Source organism: Copidosoma floridanum, unplaced genomic scaffold (genome assembly GCF_036245765.1).
Source record: "Copidosoma floridanum isolate Cflo_tuat_1 unplaced genomic scaffold, Cflo_Japanese_pri ptg000006l, whole genome shotgun sequence".
Taxonomy (NCBI): domain Eukaryota; kingdom Metazoa; phylum Arthropoda; class Insecta; order Hymenoptera; family Encyrtidae; genus Copidosoma; species Copidosoma floridanum.
This window is the reverse complement of record NW_028321883.1, coordinates 22,257,348-22,262,319: the sequence shown is the minus strand read 5'-3', so window position 1 is coordinate 22,262,319 and position 4,972 is coordinate 22,257,348. Positions and strand designations below refer to the sequence as shown.

At 29.7% G+C, this 4,972-nt stretch overlaps 1 long non-coding RNA gene across 1 annotated transcript; it reads left to right on the top strand.

Moving 5' to 3' along the window:
• The first annotated feature begins 1,286 nt into the window (after positions 1–1,286).
• Positions 1,287–4,110, top strand: LOC149375594 (uncharacterized). Its single transcript, XR_016293715.1, has 3 exons — positions 1,287–1,377; positions 2,577–2,684; positions 3,930–4,110. It is a non-coding gene; the product is annotated as an uncharacterized LOC149375594 (long non-coding RNA).
• Positions 4,111–4,972: the final 862 nt, after the last annotated feature.

Sequence of the window (4,972 nt, the reverse complement as noted above, 5' to 3'; positions counted from 1 at the left end):
ATGGATGATTAATGGTAACAGAAAAACGATCGAAGCCGTTGAATTGACCTCATTAATTGGTTTTTCATTGTTCTCGAACTTACCTGACAAATGCTTGGTCTAATAGTTATCCAACTTTTATTATAATTTTTTAAATATTATTTTTAAATGGGAATGACATGTCTGGGCTTACTTTGAACAAGATTTCAACACTGGGATCTGATTCAGAGCTTTGATATACAATATTGAGTTCCAGAATTGACCAACACTCCACCTGAGGTGGAGCAGTTTGTCACATTTCCATCAAATTTTTGTGTCCAGCTTGACCACAAATTCTTGAAGACGATCCTTTATGTTAAAGGATTAAATCAGACCCTGGGACTGCAGAGTCGATTAAGCTTACCAGTATAGTAGCTGTAAGTTACCCGTAAGGTTTAGGCTAAAAGCAGAACTTACAGAAAGAGCTGGATTCTTCAGACCACCTTGCTGTGCTATTGATTACTTCCCACGACCACAGTGCCTTGGGTGTCAAGACATACTTAGTCGACTGGCCTGTAAAGCTTCTATCGACTCCTTTTTACTCTAATACCACCTTGAACCAGCGATTGATATCATTAGTGGTCACAGCATTGGGTAGAGTCTGGTACAAGACTATAAGCTGGTTAATGTCATTTTGGAAAAATGTGGGTTTTTTTAATGTAAAATAGAAGAAATGTAGAGTGAGCTTTTCTTGAAAGGTTTGAAGGTTTTTTCAACGTATAAGATTCTGATTTTCATCTTTTCAGCTCTCAAGGTTTGAATAAATCATGATAAATCTGATTTTTTAATAAGTATTGTACAGAGCATCAGTTATAGGTCACCTTTTAGTGTAAAGTAAATTAAATCATGCATGTCATTCCCAAGAGGTTTGAATCAGGAGAAAAATGTTTCAAATAAAATCAATACATTTTTAGTGCTAGTATTGAGAAAGACACTATTTTTGTATGCATTCAATAATTAAAAAGTGCAAAACACGTTATCCAGAAAAAAAATTATTTTAAGCTATCAAAAAAGACAGAAGGAATTTAATTTTTAAGTATTGAAGGTAATTTAAATTTTAATAAGTAACGTGTCGTTCAATAAGTTCTCTGTTTTTACGACGGCCAAAATGTGCTACTCATTTGAAAAGCACTAATCATCTTTTAATTTCTAAAATGTATTTACATGTGTTCAAGCCTTAAGGCTCTGAAGTAGATAGGCAGTGGAAAAAACACTGTCGTGTGACAAGCCATCGACATTGTATCTAGAAGTGTTAGCTGATCGAGTAACATCTTGTAACATCTTGTAATAGTGTACTTGGCAGAAATTCCTCAATATCTGCAATGTCTAACCAAAACCAATACAACACCACCATGAAAAGTAATTACCTTTATGATTTATATTCATCCATAACCCAAATAAATTTGTTTTTATGTAAATAACGTTTATTTCATCACTGCACGCTTCTATCATCTTATTTATTATCACATACTCATATTTTGCGTCATATTAAAATTAAGTAAATAAAATTTTAAATAAGAAAATAAGATATACGTCAATAACTGTATGAAAGTAATTAAGCTTACAGGTTACAACACATTGCTTTACAGTAATATTGATGTTTTTTTTAACTTTTATATTGTACTATGAAATAAGTGAATTCTTCTTAATTATTCAAAAAAACATTTTATATTACACACCATTGGTTATTAAGCATAAAAAAACGCTACGTTCTATAAAATTCTATTAAAACAACTTGTATACAATCTATAATTTTAAGGCACGACTAATGTATAGGAGTGCCTTAAAACAAAAAGAGCAAATACTTATAAATCGCTAATTTTTTTATATACAATAAACTGTGAACCTAGTGGGAGGGTGATCTGAGTTGCTCTCAAGGTGTATAAGTGTGTGTCTGTATATAGTCAAGTTTTTCGACTAACTCAAGTAATTATCATACGAATTGTCTAAAATTTCGTCGGTAGCTTCGGGTTTAGTATCTAAGCTGATAGTGTGCATTAGAACAGTTGTTATCAGAAAGAATTTTTCCAGCATTTTTACGGTTGCGTTAAAAAAAAATCCAGTTTTTTCTCAATAACTTTTTTTATATGCGTCTTTTACTTTCGTGTAAAAAGACCAGACTATAGATTACAATAAAATATTTAAATAATTTTACTTTACCATTTTCTTTTACGAAAGGGTTCTTATACAGAAACTAACGAAAATTGCTTCAAAATTTCCAAAAATTTTTTTTTTTAAGTATGTGATTCTTTTATTTGACATTGAATAAATAAGTCGTTATCTTTTGTATGGATTCCTTCACTTATACAATAATTGTATTCTAATCAACATAGCAATTTTATCGGTTTATTCCATGAAGCAAATAATCACAGGTACATATTGATTGGATTTCGAAAAAGCTATAAACAAAAGAAAACTATATATCGCTTGATAAAATATGTTACATATTTTTAACATGCCATCAAAACTTTAACTACATGTGAGAATCATTAGAATAGATTGTTACTGAAAATTCAAAAGTGCATTTATCATAGTAATATTAATCAATTTATGCTTAGATTCCACGTGGTGCCAAAGCTGTCGCAAATACACTACCGTCAGCCATACCCCATGTGTGTATGAAATTGTACAAGCTCGACAGCAAAATCCGAAGGACGAGAAAAATGGTTGGTAAACTAATTGTAACGTAAAATTACATTATAACTTTTTAATCTCCGTCGTTTATCCAAATTCATATTTAATAATAACTCATATTTCAAACAAATCGTAAATGTTGAGTTGCATTGCGTGAAGAGAAAAAGAATCGAGCTGTGTCCTAATCATTGAGTTGACAAGCCATTGTGATTTTTTTCATCGAACCTTATCCCAGGCTTTAGCCAGGTGGTTTAATGATATGCCTAAGTATCGAAGTGTTGAAAAAACCGTATTTTTGCTGAATAAAAACAATAAATTGTCTGGAGATATTCTAATATTAAATGATATCATTAACCGTGTTTGAAAAAATTTTCGACATTTTCTGGAAAAATGAGTGATTGTAAATAAGAAAACATAATATTAAAAGATTTTAGAAGTTACACTGATGAAAGTTTTTTGGAAATTACATGAATGTATTAAAATAACACAACTACAAATTATTGCGGTAGGTCATCATTTTTTCTTTTAAAAATTCTCCTTTCTTTTTTTTTTTTTTTCAAGTATAGCCTGTCGTCATTTAGTCCTGGAACGGCACATTTTATTGTACGTCTGTATTTTTTTAAAAGTTTTAAAATACGAATAGATTTTGTAGCCACTAAAATTTCTTAACTTTGTAGTTTTCAGTCATAAATACTCGTAAAATTGTTAGTAAAACAATCATTTCCTTAATAACTTACGCATACAGTCAGTGCATATGCATAAGTACATGATGTTTGCGCTTACCTCGTTATAATAAAGCTCGTTTTATTACCAGTAGCACAACAATAAAAAAGAATAATGAAAACAATAAATGAAATCAAACAAATAATTTTTAAAATATAAATCTAACGGAAATATAAGTTAACAAATTGTACTGTAAGAATAGAGCTCAAGTTTCAAATGCTACCAATAATAGTAAACACTCACATCAGTATAGATATAACTATTGTTGCAGACTAATTGTCAGCTTAAATAAATATTAGGCATATCATAAATACAAATCCCACCAAAAAGAAAAATTCTCTGGTTTATAGCTTATGTTGATATTGTTTTCAAAAATATCATAAATGCAACGGTTTTTCACTAGATTAATAAACAATATGACAGTGAAGATCCTACTCTCAATTTTTTTGCAAGAAATATCTTTTTTATACAATACACTTGTTTAAAACTAATCAAGTAATAAGTAGGTAATCAAATGGTTTTAATTTTAATTTGTCAATTTTTTATTGTTTCAGCCAACTCAACTAAAAGTGAAAAAAAATAAAATAAAGTTTTTTGGTATTTCAACAAATGACGAACATGATTTACGTACCTCAAAACCCTAGTAATTTCCATGCATTGATTACAATCGTTGGTTTATAACTGAAACAGAAAAATTATTATAATATATTGTAGTCAGGCTACGTTCACCTAAATGATGTCACATAAATAAAATATAATAAATAAAACTTACTTTTTCATCAGCATTTGGTTACTCTCAACTCACTTAACTTTCATTTACGCAAGTAAATATCGTTTTAATTTGTTCTATATATAATGACGCACAATTTTTTACTGATCGTAGTAAACTTATATCATAGGAGTTAAACGGAGTTGTCCCGTTTAAGCCACAGCATGCGAACTCTCGATGATATGATATTTAGTCCTAAGGTGTGGTAGTAACATTTTTTTTTTTTTTTAATCAGGCCATTTTTGGGCAACTAGGCCCATATTGGCATACTTTATAAACAGATGTAAATAATTGTCAGATTTTCATTTCTAGTTGAGTATATACGTTCAGCTTCATACCTTAATTCACTGAGCTTAACTCAAAATCAATGTTCTATTACTATTTATTTAATCAGTGGATCAAAAAATGATTTTTGTCTTAGACCTGTTACCCATAACAAAATTACAAAAACATGTGACTTTCCATTTTTTTTACTGTTTTCTGTTATCGAAGCCTTCAACCAATAAAATTGACTGACAGTAGGGATGTTTAAAATTAATAACAAACTAATGCTTGACCCGAGAAATTTTAAATAAAATAGTGATTAGGTCGACTTCTGAAAGGGCAATTACGACGTTTAATAACAAACCAAATAAAGCTCTTAACTACAGTTTACTTGTTCTATTAAAACCGTCACGATATTATGTAAGCTTTAGCTTAATATTTCGGTCTTCTGAAGAAATAGTCTTCTTATATATTTTTAAAAACAAGAAATAATAAATCATACATGGTATTAGTTTACTTTTCTTCAGAGCAACTACGAGTAGCTTTGAGCAAATCTAAAGAGGC